At 42.9% G+C, this 20,249-nt stretch overlaps 1 protein-coding gene across 1 annotated transcript in view; it reads right to left on the bottom strand.

Moving 5' to 3' along the window:
* The window catches only part of GPR39 (G protein-coupled receptor 39), an 81,910-nt gene that overhangs the window by 9,040 nt on the left and 52,621 nt on the right, over positions 1-20,249 (bottom strand). The gene's annotated exons all lie outside the window — the stretch shown is intronic.

Below are 20,249 nucleotides of genomic sequence, written 5' to 3'. Positions count from 1 at the left end.
ATCCAGGGATCCCATCACACACTTCTCCACAGAGCTCTTCAGAGCAATAAGCTATTTTTGCTTTGCATTGTCACTTAAAAGCCCTCAGCCATTAGGTAGAGTGATACTAGATGCATCAGCAGTTGTCAGGGGAATGTAGATATGCAGAATATAATTAGTGAGGACACAAGTGTTAACAGTTTTACTTCTTAGCAATTTAAAATATCTGACAATTATCTTAAGTTCTTAGCAGGGTCAAGTTTTGTTTCTCAAATATTTTAAAATACTGCTATTTCACAGTGCAAACACTAGAAAAAGCTAAAAATACTCAAGGAAGTTTCATGACAGAAGTATCGTTACTGAACATGAGCAGTCTTTTTGTGAAACGGTTATTAAAGTCATGATATGCTTTTAAAAGCCATACATGCTCCTACATTACCAGAGGAAATCATGTTAGTTTTAATACTTTGTATTGAGTTTGTATGGCAAGGTTTTGGTAGCCCAGGGGCTACAGGGGTGGCTTCTGTGAGAAGGTGCCAGAAGCTTCCCCTGTGTCTGATGATAGAGCCAATGCCAGCCGGCTCCAAGACGGACCCACCGCTGGCCAAGGCCGAGCCCATCAGCGATAGTGGTAGTGCCTCTGGGAGAAAAGATTTAAGAAGGGGGGAAGCTGTGCAACAGTCATTGCAGCTGGAGAGAGGAGTGAGACCCCCCAGGTCAGTGCAGAAGGAGGAGGAGGAGGAGATGCTTCAGGTGCCGGAGCAGAGATTCCCCAGCAGCCTGTGGGGAAGACCCTGGTGAGGCAGGCTGTCCCCCTGCAGCCCAGGGAGGTCCACAGTGGAGCAGATCTCCACCTGCAGCCTGGGGAAGACCCCACGCCGGAGCCGGGGGATGCCTGAAGGAGGCTGTGACCCCGTGGGAAGCCCGCGCTGGAGCAGGCTCTGCACAGAACCTGTCACTCCTACTCTGATTTGATTGGTAATAAATTAAATTAATTTTCCCCAAGTTGAGTCTCTTTTGCCTGTGACGGTAATTGCTGAGTGATCTCTCCTGTCCTTATCTCAACCCATGAGCCATTTGCCTTATTTTCTCTCCCCTGTCCAGCTGAAGCGGGGACTGATAGAGCAGCTTTGGTGGGCACCTGGCATCCAGCCACAGTCAACCCACCACATACTTAAAAATTATAGAGACAGTAACACATTTACGGCCACTGTTATGCAGCAACAATAGCACCTTTGAAACTCTTCCCCACACAAGTTCCTACCTTTAATGGTCACTTATTTCTTCTGTTCCTTATGTTAAAAATTGTACTTCAAATACAAGTTTATCTTGCTCTTCAGCTTTAATCTTCCAATCTCAAACTTCATCTTAGTGCTCCTCATCAGCTATAATTCATTCTTAAATGTGCACAGGTTTACACAGAAATGATGGTTTAGTCTACGATACTCTAACTGGATAGTTCATTTTCAAAGTGGAGTGCCAAAGCAGCATCCCTGCAGCATGGTTAGCCCCCCATGTGCAGGTTAGCCTTTCAGGTCACCACACCAGCACGCTGCAGTGCTTTTCTGGGGACCTCAACTCTGTGGACAAAGCACGCTGCTCACTGCAGAGCCAAGGCTGCCACAAAACATAAAAGCTAACAGGAGAATTTCATATACTCTTTTGTCCTCTTTGGTGCTTTCTCTCACATAGGTGGGCAAACAGTCATGAAATCATTATGCCTCACAGTAAATACCAACTTGGCACTTGAAGTAATGGTCAACTGTTTCATTCAGGTGCCCATCTCAAGCAGTTTGTCAATAAAAGCTACAAAATCCAGCATCTACTTTTGAGTCATTCATTTCCATTCACTACAACAATTCTCCAGTAAAAACATAAAGAAATTTTAAATCAGGGCTACTTTGGTGAAAAGAAGATCAAGAATATTGTGGAAATATACATAGACTCAGCACCAGAAGACATATCATGATAAAATGAATATATTTTAAACTGCTCATTTTTAGAAATTTTAACATTCCAGCTATCAGAAAAGACATTCTTATTGGAAATTGTTATTTCTGCATTGAGAAAGTATTTTTAAAAAACACTAATATGGACACAATTGTGTAGAAAGGAACAGGTTTAGTTTTTACCAATGCTTCTTCCTTGCAAAACAAATTCTTGCCATGGTTGATTTGATTTTCTTTTAGAAAGAGTGAAGACTTGTTTTCTTTCTGCATTGGTGAAACAATGGGAAAAATACATTTTCCATATAGATCTCATTTAAATTCTGTGTTCTAACTAGCAAACACAATTTGGAATCGAGAGGGTTTTTGTTTTTACATTACAAAATCAGCCGTTGCAACATTAAACAGCTCATCTATTGCAATTCAGCAGGAGAAATCATTGAACAATCAGCTGCAGAATACAAATACAGAAAGACAATATATTAGCTCAGCAGATACATAAGATACTCGTGAGCTCCGCCAGGAAGACAAGCTTGAGCTACATGTTACATGGAACTGATCATCATGGGGCAATCAGCAAAGCTCTTCCTAAATGAGAGAGAGATTATCATTCTCCAAGTCAGATTTTTGTACCGAAACCCCTCAAATGAAGAAGATGCTGTTTGTAGCAAGTGAGATGAAAATGGAATTATTGATACACAAATGGTAGCAAGATCATGCTTGCCAGCTGCTTTAAAAAACAAATGCAATTGGAGTTTATGTTCAGCAGCCTAAGCAAGAAGAGAAACCAAAGCAAATTGCCATAAAAATTATGTGCAGTTATCCAAATTCTACACCAAAACCCACCACAGGAAGCAGGATCCAGGCAGTGGAAGAGCAGAAAAGCACCAAGGCAGATGTGGCACGAGTGGCACAAAGGCTGACAGCTCGGTGGCTGAGCTTTGGCACTGAAGGCCCATTTATTTTTCTCCTCTGTCCCTGAGGAAGGTGACTATGTCAGCCCAGTAAGATACTGGTACCTCAGTTTCCCTTGATGGGAGGAAAAAGAGTGCTGCTTTGGATCAAACCTCCCATTTCTTCCTCCACCCTGATTTACCATCTGGCCACAACAGTTAACGTGCACCACCCAGATTGTTTCTGGAGCTAACCCCCACTGCATATGGCTTGCCTTTGCAACTCTTCTATCATAACATAATATGTTTTATATATTTACTGATATGGGTGAGGCTGTCTGTCTCAATCAGAAGGTATATTTCTGCTGAAGGAAAGGCAGGTGGATGCTGCAGAGCAGGGCACGGTGTGGTGTAAGAGAGCCGTGGGGGGAACAGGGCTGTTGCAGCAAATGGTACAAAGAGGTCCCACCCCAGACCAGCACACAGGAGCCGCTAGTCCCCAGGAGCTAATCCTCATGGAAAATCATCCAGGAAAACACCTACACATTCCAAATATTTCTTTTTGCCCACTACAAATCTGGGATGGGCAGGTGAAAGGCTGCCTGAAGGACTCTCACATTCTTCTAAACACACCGACAGCCTGCTCTTTCTGACAACAGCGAGCCGCCTTCTGCTCTGAACAGATTCCTCTTCAGAGGGAAAACAAGAAACAAATGCAGTCAAAATGAAAGCTGAAGTTTCACACATCTTCAGAACAGAATTTGCTTTAAGGTTTAAGGAAGATCATAATCCACAGGAGAGTGAGGAAGACACTCTTGCCTGAAAACAGTGTGTGAAAAATGAGATTAGGTATTTCAGGGCACCAGATGGCTATCTTTTGCAAAGGGTGGGGAGAGGGGGAAATCTCTGATTGAACCATCTTCAATACAGCCACAGTGGCAATTCCAACACCACAGGTGAATGAAGACCGAATTCCAGTCTGACTCCTTGAAGCATGTCCTGGCTATCCTGTTAACGGGGGAAATACAAAGTAACTAGTACACAACAAGGCAGTTTTATTCTTTAAATTAGGCCTAACCTTGATAACTTGGATCAAAGCCTTGGATAGTGGTGAAGCTATCCGAAATTGCACTAAGAAAAATGTCCTGGCCAAACACTGCTTGTTTGCAGCTTCCGTCCAAGAAGGCTATTCAGGGAGCAGTAGTATTTCCATTGCAGCCAAGTCTCTTCTCTGCTAACACCTGAATCTCCTTTTATTTACATTTCAGAGCTGTCCAGAGAATCGTAATGAGTGCAAACATATCAAAACCTCCTTTCTCAAAACCTTTTCAAGGAATATATATACAAGATCAAGAGTTTTCCTCCCCCTTGCCACAACCTCGGCAGCAACCTAATTCAAAGTGCAAGACTCAAAGTCTCCCCATATCAGGTGAGAAGGCGAATGTGCTCTGCGAAATGGCATTCAAATAAACACCTGAACATGGATTCACCGAGCATGCGGGCACCGTTTGGTTTGGGAGCCTTGTGTCTGTGCTGTGATATTTGCACTTTGCTTTCAGATAGCTGCTGGGGACTTCCAAAATGTCTCAGCTAGTTGGCACGCAGCAATAGCTCACAGCAAACGTCAGACAGCGTTTCTTCCTCTCCTCCACAAGTGCAATCTCAGTCTTGAATCTCAGTATTAGTAAAAGATATCAGCTCATGCTGTTATATATAATTTATTTGAACTAAACCCCCTTATAATGATTTTTTTAACTTCAGAAAAAATTAGTACACGTTCCTTTCTTTATCCAAGCCATACAGGGTACATTTTTGCTGGCCTTTTAACTCTCTTTTATTTCCTTGAGGTGAATCCACAGCTAACTAGAGTATTCCAGGTGGAATTGGAGCATGCAGCTCGCTCTATCTTTTGTAGCACCTTTCCAAGAAACACTAAGAACTGTAAGATATTACTGCGGACCTGAGAAAACTAATTAAGCCAGAGCTCCAACTATCCAACAGCTTGCTCGCTCCCTCTCTCCTAGAAAATACAGGAATAAGACAATGCTTTTCAGAGGAAATCCTATAAACAAAGAAGAGGAATCAAGATGTGGCAATGCATTTGATTCAATTATGCTATTTTTAATGTAAATTCTGGAATCTGGTGATAAATATGGTGTTTTCCGGAGCACAGTGAAGATGCAGGGGATTTTAGCAAGGACTAAATCTACCCTACTGTAAATGGCAAAACACATTTCTTCTTCCAGCCTCATGCAGCTGGCTCTAGCTTTGGGCACACAGTACCACAGTGATGGAGAAAAGTCTTTTACAATAACCCTTTCACATATAATAAATATATGACTATGAAAGAGAGAAAGAAGATCACTAAATATCAGTATTCACAGCAACTGAGAGGGCAATTATAAGCATTTGGGAACTTTCCTATGCATTTATATAGCACCTTAAGTTCAACTGCTAGTCTTCAGTTTGACCCGTACCATGACAGAAATAGATAATCCTATTGCTTCTGACATTGCTATGTAATTAAGTAGCTGCTCTGCCCCCATTAACATAGCTATATCCACTAGACTTTAATTTCTCATCCTCTTTCCAGAATGGCCTCTTACTTTGAAATAAGTTTTTCTACTCAGACCTATCGACTAAGACATCTTGGGAAGAGAGATTTTTAGGTAACTTCTTCTTGAGTTTTGTAAGGTTTTCACCTGCTAATGAGTGAAACTCTAACTCCCAAGAGCTAATAGAACTGATTTTTCTTAAAATATTCGAGATTAAGATATTAAAACAAAAACTCTAAATCATCTTCTTATGTGGCAATAAACTTCTTCAACCAGTAAGTCATGTAGCAAAAGACAAGCAGCTGCCTCCTAAGATATTAGAGCAAAAATGGACTCTTAATCTCCTTGAAGTCAGACAGCCAAGGGCCTAGATTTGGTGCTACAGTGAACTCCAGGCAGCTGTGCTGTGGGCAGTAGGCTGCCCTTACAAACCCTGCCTCCCATCTCTGAAGTCAGAGAAAACGATTTTTGGTGGCTGCACTGGTAAAGCCTATTACAGCAAAACACGCAGGAGATCTGCTTTGGGGCACTGAGACCCTCGATCTCTTTACTAAGGCAGCTGGAACACGCAAGGTCCTCAATTTGCTGCCACACACTAAGCAAATAAAGTCATCTGATTTGCTGTAAGAATCTTCCATCTACAAAATCTCCCTAAATCCAGAGACAGCATCTTTAAAAACCAGACATTTCTTTCCTACTGCTTTCCATTTACCCAAGTTAATTTTATTGGACCAAAAAATCCTGCAGAGGTGGAAACTAATTCAAGGTAGGTAAAAGCAATCATGTACACTGGTAAACAACAAGAAACAACATGGAAGAAAACCATATTTTCAAAGGCTGGTACATAACACTGGGATTGCACTTGCTTTCCTACCGAACGCCACCTCACTACCTCAGTGTTTGCAGAAATCGTGTTACGCTCACTCAGAACTTCACAATAGGATCAGATGCTGAATGCAGCTGAAGACCTATTTAATTAGTAGCAGATCACAAAGACCAAAATTTACTCAACTGTATCTTCTGGTAACAGGAAAACAGTTTCAGTTCTTTCTACTGTAGCCATATTTCTACAATATACTGTATTATTTTTTAAATTCTGTGTGCAGCCAGTCATATTACCATGCCCTACAGGAGGTTTTTGCTAAGTACTTTAAAAAAACCCAATGCACACAGTGTAGAAAAGCATCACAGTATACTATGAAGACTCGTGCTTAATTTTACATTCTTTAGTTGGCCAAAATAGTAGTTGTTCTGCACTCAAACTCATATTTGTAATAAAAACCCCACTCAGCTGCTCATATACTAAAGAAACAATTCATGACTGAATAATGTACCAATTCAAAAGCAATCTCTCTAAGCTACAGGAAACCTCTTGAGTTGCTAGTCTGAACAAAATGAAGCCTCAACAAAATGAACCACTCTGAAACTAAATGAAAATTTACCAAATTGATCTGAACAAGAAAATCTTATGTACAATGCAATGTTTTTAGCCACCACAGAAAAGCCTTTTATGTTAGAGATCACCTCTGAAAAAAAAAAAAAATCACACCAATAAATCGAAAGATGGTGTTACTGTTTGTTTGCTCATTTTTCTAAAGCAGGATATTTCACTTTATAACGGGATAGTGGGTTTATACGTTTGTCTTTAAATAGCAACTGGCAAGTGCTGAAAGAAAAAAAAAACCAGGAATTGAAATGTCGGATGTTTTCTTAAAAGGGACGTTCTCTTTCTGGCTTTAATTTGTAATCCACATTTTGGTGCACGTGGCACCTCACAAACCTCTCAGCTCCAAAGTTACTCTGAGATCAGTACACCAGTAGCCAGCCCAGTCTAAAAAGAAAGCGTTTGGTTTGTGCACTGCCATAAGCTAGTGGAGCAAAATGATTGCAGATCAAAATTATGAGGTTGCTGGAGCAATTTATACTGCCAAGATGAAGAGCAGAGGGAGGGACAAGATGCAAATGCTGGAGGTGCAGTCATCCAGCAGCGCAGCAGGAGCATAAAGGGTAATGGAAGAAGGGGAGAGGGGGACGGTAAGAGAGGAGGGTTGAAGGCAGTCATTGTATCAAGAATCACTTATTTTTCCGAAGCGGCATGCCACAAGAAAATGTTATTCCCACTGATCCAGTAAATGATTCTGTTTTCCATGGAGGTGGCTACAAGGAAATAAGGGGCTGGTAGAGAAGAAGGTCTAATCATGCAAAAGCACAATTTGCAGTTAGAAGCTGATTTTGAACAAGAGTCAGACAAGACACCTTTAGGGAAGACACATAGCTCAACCTCATCTAGGACTATTAGGCCATAAAATGGCAGTTACACAATTAGCAAACACAAAAGGCTCTTTAAATAAATAAATAAATAAATAAATAAATAAAGGTCAAAGGCTGGGTTAAGAGGTGTCAGTGGTATACGTGCCAGCAGCAGGCAGGGACTCTTTCCCAGATTGAGACACACATACTGGGTTGGGCTTTAAAGAAAGCTACTTCCTGATCTGGTCCCAGGGGCAAAATTAAAAGTCTGTTGTAACAAGATGAGCAGCAGCATTAGACATGTGGGACTCAAAAGGACATTTTACCCATCTGAAGCATTAAGAGAAAGGATTTGCATTGTACATTTGTATGGAACAAGGGATTTTTTTTTTTTTCTAATTAAGTGGTATTGAAATATGCAAACTGTGCGCTGTTCCTTCACTCCGCTTGAATTAGTGATTTACAGTGACAGTTTACTTTTAGTTCCACACCTGGAAATAGCAGATAAATCAAGTGATAAGCTGCTGCTGATGGTCTCAAAATGGAGAGCACTTTACCCAAGAGTTCCTTGGAGCTTGCTGAGCTGGCACTGCATTATAGCAGATCCGGCAAGATTATCAATTAATGACAGGAGCTGAAGCCAGTTACGACACTGTAACAAACTCCATTGGTGCATGCTCTGCCTTGATGTTTTTAAGGGAGAAGAAAGAAAAAAGCTACTGCCTTCAGAAGGTATTTCAGGAACAAATGAACATTAGCAACCTGCTCTTCGTGAGCACTAAGCACGCCTTGCGGTAAAGAAAATTTCCTGCGAGCCCAAGAGCCACAGGGACCTCTCAGATCTGAGACAAATCCCCAAAGAAAGGTGATGGCCTCCACCCTCTCGGCCTGGTGAGAACTGGAAACAAGGCTCAAAGCACTTCCCCAGGATGACAGGCTGCTGGGCCAAAGGAGCAGCTGAACATTGTGGGGACTGTCCCCAAAACCAGTGTGATGTGCAGAGAGGAGCACACATGGCTCCCATTTGGTACCACAGCACTCAGGGGCATGCAACACTGGCTGGAACACTGCTGCACCCACCTGCCCTGCCTGGGAATAGGGTCAGGGACAGCAAAATCTCTGCCAAAAAAAGGTCCATTTTCTAATGTCTGTAGTTGTCCATTCAGAGGAGCAGCCTTCCCGCACCGCTGGTGAGGAAGCTCAGCGAGGCTCCCCTGTCCCACATGTGCTTGGGAAGTCCCTGTCCCCCAGCCAGGACAGTGGTCTGGGGAGTCTCTCTCGCAAGCCAGCAAACATTTCTGCCATATTACCAATGCCCTGGAGCAAAGAGGGGGCATCTGATTCGGGAGAAAAGAAAAACAGAAAAAACCCTGAGGCCAGAAAACAAAACACCAGCACAAAGCAGTGGTGAAGATTGACTTCTGTCTCCTAGAAACAGTTTCAAGAAAATGCCACAGCTCATTTATGCTGATCCACTCTGGGTTTTGCTTGCCCCCACCAGCCAATTTGGCACCTCCCCAATGGGATGCTGTTGGTTTCCAGTGTAATGTGTCTGAGAAATCTAATTGTTTCAAGAAGCACTTTCTAGCTCATAAGGTTCTTCAGAGCTGCCATGCTCTGTGGCAATCAAAGTGTCTAAATAAATATGCAAAAGTGTGCTCAAGCCAGACAGCGTTCCAAGGAACCAAGAGAGTTTTTTCCCCATTCAGTGCGGATCCAAGTAGTTCACAGTTTGTTTTTGTCAATACCAGTCCTGCACTAGAGCACACGTACCAGTACAGAAGGGTGCAACATCCTAACACTCTCGCAGTGTGCCAATACAACAGGATTAACACCAGGGACACGAATGCAAGATACTAGCAGCCAGGAAACACACACACACATACACACAATTTAAGCTGTTCTATCTCGAAGCTAATGGAAAACCTCTCTTAATATTGCATGTGGAAATGCCTGATAGTAGTAAATAACTTTTTCTGTGTTTAGTTCATATATAATGAAAGAGCAGTGAGCAAATGTGGTTCAGTACTCGAAAGAAGAGGCTGCTCGGGCAAATGCATCTTAAAGCCTGCATACCAGAGCCACTCTCACTGTGCCACAGACTAATGGATTTCAGTGACAAAACACAAGTGTTATACATTTAACTATCAGACTTGTTATGCAGCTTTAAAAGCAACACAGCTGTTCCCACTTGCAAGCAGGAAGGTCCTATTCCCTCCAAGTAAAAATACAAACCGTAAGTTCACTTCTGATTAGAAAAACAAGACCAGTGATAATACACAAGCCATAGCTGCACTTCAGAAAAAAAGAAAACGTAAAGCCTTGAATCTGAAGGTCACAGTTGCTCCTTCCAAAGGCCTCCTTGGTGGAGGAGTTTAACATTTCTTGTTATTTTAGTTAGGCCATAAGCTAGTTTTTGATTTAAAAAGCTCTTATCCTATGCTGAAGCTAAGCACAATGTGTGTCAGCACTCCCTGGCTTGGTGGAGCACCGAGGCCCTTTAAGACATTGGTTCTCGCCTCCTAAGTCCCATACAGTTTGAGTTGTTGGGACCAGGACATTGCACCAGGCTGGCAACTGCACTTGTCCCCAGGTGAACAAGTGTCTCGCATCCAAACGTGTACAATTAGGACTCCCTAGCAGTGGCGCCAAGGACAATGAGCTGCTTTATTTATGTGAGATCACAGCTGTCCTGTGCTGGGTGTGATACAGACCCAAGGCAGAAAAGGTAATTCCTGCCTGAACACAGGAAAACCGGTGAAACAGGTAGATGCTCAGGTAAACTGTAGAGGCCTGCATGAGAGAATGCTCTTTTTTTAATAGATGGGAAATAGGACCACAGGTGTTAAGAAATTGCCTCAACTTCAAGAGAAAGCACTATCCTGTGGCAGAGCATCAAACAGACCTGGATGTCCAACATGAAGCCTTTCCTTCTCGGCTCTGATGTCCTCCTGAACAAACTTACCAGCCAGAGCAAAGGGAAAACAATACTGCAGCCCCTTCCCATGGTTAATATATTCATACCATGCTGACAGACTTCTTTTCAAACATCTTAAAAAACCCCAAAAATCAAAATCTTACTGTTTAAAAAAAAGAAACCCAGAATTCCATAATTTACAGAAGAATGTCTCCATGGTTGTTAGATGTTAAATGCTTTACCACGACAATTAAATGACTTGAAAACAAAACCAAGTGACAGGTATATTTTTTCAAGATCACTGATCTTTCAACTAGGGGGAAAAAATCCCAGCTTTAATTGCACGAAGCTGCATATCATACTTCCTTCTCTTGAGATTTCATTATAGGCCTGAAACCAGAGAATTGCATTGCCAGCTCTTGCCTGCTCTTCCAGCTATTTCTGGTTTTTAATAATTATTCATTAATTGCACACTATGATAAGATCCTTGCTGTTTTGAAACATTTTCCCTCTGGCCCCCATACTATTAAAGACCCTGATTGCCTGCCAACAGCGTAAAATTAAAAATCAAAGCACTACCTCTGAAAGGTTTAATATGTGCCACATTGAAAGAGTTTCTACAGCTTACAGCCATGTAATTGCATCACCGGCTAACTGCACAATCTCTCTCAGCGTTTGAAATATTTTCCTTTGAAACATTAGCCAGCTGAGAGCGGAGGTTTTGTTTAACACCCTGATTTACTCTCCATGCATGCCAGAGTTTTGTACGTCTCCTGTGTCCTTCCCCACTTCTTCTCTGCTTTGCCTGGGGCAGGTGAGAGGGAAAGGCTCAGCCGCTCAGTCGCCCAGCCGCAAGGCACCCTGCTCCCACTGGGGAGAGCAACAAGGGAGAGAAAAAAGAGTCACCAGTTCAAGGAGGAGATTAAAACCAAAAGCATTTTAGCAGCTGAACCTCCTCTCTACCCATCCCTTAAAAGCAGGTGGTTTTTTCTGCCTGTTGCATGCTCCTCTTCTCCCCCACCCCCGACAGAGACCCCTGTCTCCCTTTCCTGATGCCACAGGGACCTGCTGTGCCCACCAAACCGGCAGCCCCCAAAACCTCTCCTCCCACCCCAAGCTGCCAAACCTGGCTGGACCCAGCCTGCTCAGCCCACAACCGCAGGAGGCATTTCCATTTAACCATCAGCCTTCTGTTTATGGCTCTCCTCTTGAAAAGGGATGAAATTTCCACATTTTGCCAGCGGCCACGCAAAGAAGCAGGTACCCTGTGCCGCTAGCTAGAATAAACCCCAGCAGCTCCAGTGTCAGGCAGCAATTCACAATCGTGTCTGTTCGCTGAATCCACTGAGATCTAGATGTTATTTCTTCATCTAAAAATCTCATTTCTAAATGTTATTTCTTCATCATAAGGGTCATATGGATAAGGACAGGTCACCAGTAACCAGCCTAGTGCACACATCTTTACTACGGAGGCAGCCTGAAGAAATTTGTGCAATTGAGTTGATCAAAGCTGGTTTAGACAAAGAAAACCGTGGAGACATAGCTTGCATTGATCGAAGTGTAGTCATGATGTGCCAAAGGGGAATAAAGATGCCCTTCACACAGTTTGGCTGCTTTAATGATTTCAATATTAACAGTGCTCTTTCCCAGAAAAAGGCAATTTTCTACCTTCGGTTTTTTGGACCTTGTGATTATCACGAGTGCCAAAAACTGTTTAATGCTTATAAAAGCATACCTTACAAAGCTATTCCTCTGCGAGCCCTCAAATGAAGAGGCTTTGGTTATTTGTATCTGCTTGTGCACCAATACATACTTTTCTTTTAATTCAAAATCTTGGTCCTGCTTGCATTGTAATGTGGTTGTCCCTCCAGTTCATCAAGTTCTACTTTCACAGGACTGAAATCAGGTCCTGCAGCCTCTGTAGAGACTCACTAGAAAGCTGGGTGGGTTGGCCTGATCTCTCCCTAAGCTACAGGTTGGTATTCTTCTCCATTATTCCCATACTATCATAGCAATTAAAAACAGGGACACTGTAGAAAGATTAGATAGTTTGGTAAGACAAAGCATATCTCTCTTCACAGCAGCTTTAGGGAGCCAGAAAAGAAGCTGGCCTTCACTTTGTTTTCTAAACTGCAATTTAGAGGTTGTATAATAAAATGTGCACTTTGTTTTCCAGAGATTTTCTGTATTCCAGGCTGTTCCCTGAAGAGGAGGGGGACTGTTGTTGCTGGGGCTTTTCAGCTGCTGGTGCCTGCATGTGGGGCAGGAAGGGGCACAGGGGGAAGTTTGGAGGGGTAAATCTGTAAATGTGGATTTAGGCTCGTAACATCAGGTACCAAGATCCTAAAGATCTTGGCCTGACTCAATTCTAAAGCTTGGGCCCTAGCATCTAAATTAAAACAGAATTCATTTGTCATAGTATTATATTTTTTTTACTGGAATTGTACAGATTTATGTTTGAAGGAAGTTTCTGGAATAGAAAGTCAAACTGCAGACACAAAGAGCACTTCCCTCCAGATTTGTAAGGATTTCCATGTAAATTAGTGCTCCAAAGGGCGTGTTCATTTGAAATTGGGAGATCATAAAGTAGAGCTGAACAGTACCGTGTTAAAGACAAAATTATTAAATGAGAAATCCTCCAGTATATATAAAATAACAAAGCACTTTCATTCAGGATCAGTCTCTGTTCCCAGAGGAAAGCCTCTGCAGCAGCAGAGCACAGGACAGGCTCTGTACCAAGTACTGCATTGCACAGGGACATCCCCACTGCAACGTGCCACCACTCCATGGGTGAAGGGCCATCCCCGTAACATGTGGCAGGGGAGGATCAAAGGCCCTGAAAGCTCACAAAGGTGGTCACCAATTCTCCTGGGAGTGCTCCTGCTTCTCCACCTTCCCCATCTGGCACAGCAGGCACAGCCTGCAGGGTGCACGCTGCCCTGGGTGCACACCGTGCTGGGCACATGCTGCGCTGCACCCAACTCCCCAGTGTGCAGGCAGGGGGAATTTGCACCTCTTCCTTACCGATCTGCCCTCTGATTTGGTGTCTCTCCCTTCTGGACCCACCTGGTATCATTTAGACATCATTCCTCTCCTGGTTTGGCTCTGCACAAGCAATGCAAGAAGGAACCTGGTGTGTGCAAATCTGCTTTGCACCTCCCCACCTTTTCCTGCACCCCAGTGTGAGCCCATAGCTGCCCCTTCTCCTGAACCCCTGGTCTTTGCATGCTGATCTCCCAGTGCACTGAGGAACAATGGAGATGGCAAAACCCCATGCTCCTGAGATGGTGCAGACATAAAATCCATTGTGCATGGACTGTTAGGCGCACAGATATTTTTTTCTGTCTAAAAGGACAGTACAGAGACTTGTATCTTGCCTGTGCAAATGAAAGGCATTGAGGGGAGACAGCTGCCTGTCTCCAGGCCTGGGTCAGCGAGGCGAGAGGCCACAGTGCTGACCTGCGTGCTCTTCAGGGAGACAAGCCCTCACGGAGCTTGGGGGCAGGACACACGGCGACAGACAGGGAGCGGACGAGGGGCTCTGAGACCGTGAGAAGATGCACCGCTGTGAAGTGAGATCATTTAAGCAGTTAGAGCCATGATGTTCATGCAGCCACTGTGCAGCAACCTGCACGGTGAAATACCAATTCCATATAGCCACTTTGTGTTGCAACCAATTAGCTCATTAAGGAAAGTGCCTATTAGGAAGATGATGAACCAGATCTACACAGGTTGGCTATTCCAGATGTTAAAATAGTCTCCTGAGCAGCATATGCAGGTTTTTTCTTTCTCTTTTTTCCTGTTTTCTGTTTCTCAAATGCAGAAAGATTGGACCGTTCCCTGGTTGGGTTTGGTTCACACAGAACAGGTAATACACACCTGGAAACATTGCATCTACCTTGTCCTGCAGCTCACGTGTTAACTCCTCTGTCACTTTGCTTAGCAGCAAGGAGCAAAGGCATGACCCCATAGTGAGGTATTTGGGCTGAATTATCTTCCCTTGCTTCTGCTGATCCCAGCTTCTTATATAAATTAATAGCTGGAATACAAAGCTGAAATGAAAGCAGAGGAAAAGCACTCAAAGTAACTCTTAGGTTACTGTAGGCACTAAATAACAGATCAGGCCCTCAGCTCACAGCTGATATATGCTGTCATGTCAAAGGCAGTGCATCCCTCCAGTATCTTTCCCTTTACGAGCACGAGCCTCATTCCCCTAGTTCTGCATTTGGGATATGATAATCATTAACTCGAGGGTACTGCTGGAGCCGAAGGTGCTAACCTTATCTCTAAAAAGCAAACCCCTTGTGTCGCAAAGGGAAGAAGGCTTTATTCCAAGTTGTAATGTCAACTTTTCTTTACTGCAATCTGGCATTGCTCACACAGACAAGCTGGAGATACAGCAACAAAGCCACGGAGAGAAAACAAAGTTCCCAGCAGGATTCACAGAGTGGGTTAAACTTTAAAAGGCACATTTGTACCTGCAGGACAGGCTTAAGAAGTACCCAGGAATCCTGCACTTCCCACAAGAAGAGTAATTGCTTTCTGGGGCTATTTTAAACTAAGAACGTTGGCCTTTCTTACACTCTCCTGCACTAGAATAGCTGCCTTTTTTCCTCCCCTTTTCAAAAACCAACAGTGAAAAATCTCTCCTAACTTTCTAGTGTTGTAACGCTGCAAAGACCTCTCCCGTCCCTGTTATCCAGCAGTATCAGAAAGATTGTGCCACTTTTTTTTCTTCCTCTTCTTTTTCAAGTCCGCATAGACAAGGACAAAGAGTTGAGTTCTAAAACCTGGACTCCACCATCCACCACCCTGGACAGACAAGCTGAGTCACATAACACCCGAGAGCAGAGTGCCTTGGGTGAACCTTGTATCCCTGCACCAGCATGCAGAGGTGCCTGTCTAAAAGCTGCTTATCATTGCTGCCGATGTTACGTGAGTTGGTTACACCCCAAAGTGCTGAGGCTGAAGAGATTAATCCCTTTCAAGACCTGTTTATGTCCCTGCCAGCTCTTGCCTCCATGCAGTCCTTCAGTATGCTAAAGCACCGAGGAGAGGGTGGCACAAGGGAACACCCCAGCTAAGCAAGAGCCGTTCAAGCCAGGAGGGATCAGATTCCAACACACTCCAACACCTGGAATAATCCTGGATTATTTCTTACCAGAGTGTCCTGGTTTTGCCTGGGATAGACTTAATTTTCTTTCTAGTAGCTGGTATAGTGTTATGTCTTAGATTCAGTATGAGAAGAATGTTGATAACACACTGATGTTTTCAGTTGTTGCTAAGCAGTGTTTAGACTAAGGCAAAGATTTTTCAGCTTCTCATGCCCAGCCAGCAAGAAGGCTGGAGGGGCACAAGAAGTTGGGAGGGGACACAGCCAGGGCAGCTGACCCAAACTGGCCAACGGGGTATTCCGTACCATGGGACGTCATGTCTAGTATATAAACTGGGGGGAGTTGGCCTGGGGGGGGGATCACTGCTCAGGAACTAACTGGGCATCGGTCAGCAAGTGGTGAGCAATTGCATTGTACATCACTTGTTTTGTATATTCCAATCCTTTTATTATTATTGTCATTTTAGTATTGTTATTATTATCATTATTAGTTTCTTCCTTTCTGTTCTATTAAACTGTTCGTATCTCAACGCACGAGTTTTACCTTTTTCCTTCCAATTCTCACCCCCATCCCACTTGGTTTGGGGGAGCAATGAGTGAGCAGCTGCATGGTGCTTAGTTGCTGGCTGGGGTTAAGCCACAACACAGAGACACGCAGCAATCTGCATTTAATTCACAAACCATTACACTGCCCAGCATTTCTCATGCAGAAAAGATCTGGGGTTTTGTAGCTACTGTACAAATAATCTCATTAATAAACAGGTTAATGTAGTCTAGTTCCAGCTGCATGTTTCTGAATTGCAATAACAGCTAGTCCAACCCACAGATCCTGCAACTGAAGCTGAAGGAATGGCTCATTTGTTAAAAATAATTTAAATATCCCTTTTTGCAGAATTATCGCCTAGGATGATGATACAGATATAATTGAGGAAAGGGAAAAATACATCATATTTTTCCTTTACTAGTCACATGGGAACAATATGCTTAATCACCTGAATAAAACCTGTATTGCACACTGCCCAAACAACTATCTGTACAAGCCCTTCTGCTGTACTGAAAATTTCTTTAAAAATCTAAAACTTCATCAAAGAATATGTTTCTGGCTCATGCAAATATTTCTGTTCCATCTATAACCCAAGGAACTATATTATTCTCTGGTCACATCTCTGATTAATGCTAATGAGATTTTGATGAACCCAGAAAAAATATCAACAGTTGTAACATGTCACAGGTAAAATATCATCCCCTTTTTTTTTTTAATATGCTTGGAAATGAGCTTGAAAGATGTCACTATCTTAGCAGAAACTATCTAATGGGATGTGTACGCTCAGAGAACCCAGTAGCACAGTTATAATTAAAGTTTCATTATCATTTCCATTAGAAAGTAGTTTCTAAGGGATTTGATTCAACAGTAAAAATCGGCTCTGTGACGATACTTTGTATGCAAGGTCCCCATACATGTCAGTAACAGTGGGTAATACATAACATGCTACAGTCATGCTGCCTTTAATAGCAGTGTTGTATGTGTAGGATGGGGCATAATAAAATACCCAGAGAACCAACCCCAGCTCGGCAGATCGGACGCACATCTCGCAGCAGGTGCTGCAGTGACTTTCTGATGGATGGGCTGCGCCCGGCTTTGCAACCCTGACTTGTACAGGTCCACTCAATAGCAAAGGTCAGTGCACACAATATACACCCTCATGTCATAAATATTCTCACTGCTCCAGGGCCAGAGTGGGGGGTCCTAGCCCTTATTTTAACTTGGTAATTACAGAGCACAGAAAAGAATATAGAAAATATCAACTGTTTGCAAGAGAGAGATGCCACCCGTGCAGCACACAAACTGGGCTTGCAGTTACAGCATGAGGCAAGTTTTCCAGCTAAGACTGATGAGGAAGATCAGAGCACTTTGTAAACTACATAGGAAAGCCCCCACAATTTTCATTAAACACAACTCATTTACCCCGTACCAATAAAAGCTTATCTAGGTCCCTGGGGAATTTGCTGTTGACTCAGTCAGAGTTGCCGCTGGCTAAGCCTTCTCCTGACAGGTTATAACAAAGATGATGCTCAGACCAGGCGTGAATTTATTAGAAGGAAGGACCTGAGGCTTTCCACATCCCTCTCACTACAGTACTCCTCACATACTGCAGCTCTACAGAGTATCTTGGATTTTGTCATCACACTGCAACTTGAAGGGCATCTTTCGTTTACAGCAATAAACTTTGTGGGTACAAAGGCAGTATCACTGTAATATCAATACAGCATTAAGATACATTCGAATGAGGAATATAAAGATATGGAGGGGGAAAAAAATGCCCAGTGCTGGACCAAATACTTTTCAAGTCTACAATCATGGAGTCACGAAAGTGTTCTGTGCATCATCTCAGTATGCAAAGCCTCAGAGGGTCAGCAGAAAGCAGCATTTGCAATGGAGTTCTGGATTCCAGATAAAAGAGCTGAAAACACAGTTTGGAAGGGTGAATTGCCTATTAGCTCAAATAAAATTAGCTGAAAGCTTTATCAGATTTAAAAAATGATTGAAAATGTATCAGTATTTAACAGAGGCTATGTGCAGGAAAACACCACCACAGTAAATAGCACGAGAAAGCCACAAGTTCAAGCATACACTGAAGGCCAGAAGTGAAGATTTATCCCATGTGAATAAGAGGAACCAGGTGGCAATACTGCAATCAGGCGAAGAGAGGTGAAAACCTATTTTAGCTTTAAGCAGTTGATGCAAAATTAATGTTTCACTTATTTATGAGTTGAGAGGTGCACATTACACAGTATCTCAGCCCTGGTGAGTGTCCAGAGGCACTGAGACCAGCTTTCACACCAGAATTAAGTTACATTTGTAAGGCAGCATGTACAAGATCTTTTTATTAAAAAGTCAACCCACCTTTTTAAGCTATTCATCACAATTAATCCTATCCCCTTCATAAGCATTTACTGTCAACAGAGCTCTCCCACGCTGTCCAAAGGCACAATTTGCTAATGCAACATTGATATGAATTTAGTGAGTGGGAAACGGGAGCAGAGAAACTCTCCTGACACCAGACGCCAGTCACTGACCCATGTGTCGACCTCCTAAGGCCACAGTAAAAGGACACAAGCGAAGAAGCCTAGCAGAAAAATCCATCTCCTTGAATCCCAATTTCACTTTTCATGGTGGAAACACTGAAATTCACAGCAAACTGGACTCAAAACACACATCCACAAATCTGAAAAGCCTACGCTGCTGCTGAAATACAAACAGGTCACTTTTTCTGCCCACTTTGGTCATTTCACTCAGCACAGCAAATGCACAGGGCTAAACCAAATACTTTTCAAATCTACAAATATGGAGCCACTCAGGTGGGTTTTGGAGCAGAGCAACCTGGCTCATTGCCCCACTGTGTGCAGGGAAGTTGCTAATTTGTCTGACTCCTTGCAGGACCTCCAGCATAACCCCAGGGTGCAGCTGCACCTCCTTTGTACCACCACCAGCAATATGCAGAGAGCAGATGGAAAACCGAGTTTACGCTGGCGGAGGTCTATTAACGGTGCAAGGCTGGTGGGTCAGAGGTGGCGGATTCAGTTCAACTTGATGAAACATTAGTTTGCTTTCCTTGTCAGTGGAGCACTTTACAATAGATCTTCCTGAATAATTCATTGAATGGGTCTTCATGTGTGCATTGTAGTGTTTGATTTTCCAACATACTGCACTAATCTATAAATACTGACTATAAACATTCCTAGCAGATAGCTTTATTTTATGTTGCAGTGGTCTTTTTTTCTTTTTAAGTGCAGCAGGAGACAGCGCAGATATTTTACTCTCTCTTTCAGCAACACCAAATGCTACAACATTAGTGTTATTAACATATGCATTAGCTCAAGCTGATCCGCTCTCCCAGCTGCTGCTCGCAGCTCCCAGTGAGAGGCTGCAGCAGTGAATCAGATAGCGCTAATGAGCGTGTTAATGAAGTTCCCGCAGTTGAAAGCCGAGCTCCGAGAGGGGCATTAAAAGCATTCATGGCAATTGATTTTATTTATTTATTTACTCGCTCGCCATTCAATGTAAAATTCCTGCTCAGGAGAAGACTTCAGTAAGAGAAACGCACATGACAGAGAAATGACAATATTGCAATCCAGTCTGAATTTAAAAGCAGAGAATTAAAGTTAATTAGGAAACATATTCCAGCTGGACTTTTGCCAGCTCCACTCTGCCCTGTAGAGGGCTGCCAAACCCTTACTTGCCTTTCATTAGCTATCTTCCTCCTCACACTTTCCTCTATTTTGTCCTCAATAAATTGTTTCTTTCACTTTTATTACTTTAATAACATAGTTTGTTAGTAGTGTAGCAGATATTGTTTCTGCAATTTAATTAAAACTACATTCCATAAGTCAATTGCTGCTACTTTTTATAAAAATTTCTCCCACACATCAAAATATTTAAAAATAAAAATAACTGAGGACCCAGGAGAAAGTTATTTTTAAAAAAAAAAAAAGGTCTTCCAATTGGACCAGGAATTGTTTCCATGGTAGTCTGCAACTGCGTATGGGAAATATAAAAAGACAGTCCCTGAGCTAATGCTGCTGGGAGCCTCATAT

This window comes from Accipiter gentilis, chromosome 1 (assembly GCF_929443795.1).
Source record: "Accipiter gentilis chromosome 1, bAccGen1.1, whole genome shotgun sequence".
Lineage (NCBI taxonomy): Eukaryota > Metazoa > Chordata > Aves > Accipitriformes > Accipitridae > Astur > Astur gentilis.
This window is presented reverse-complemented; position numbering and strand designations above follow the sequence as displayed.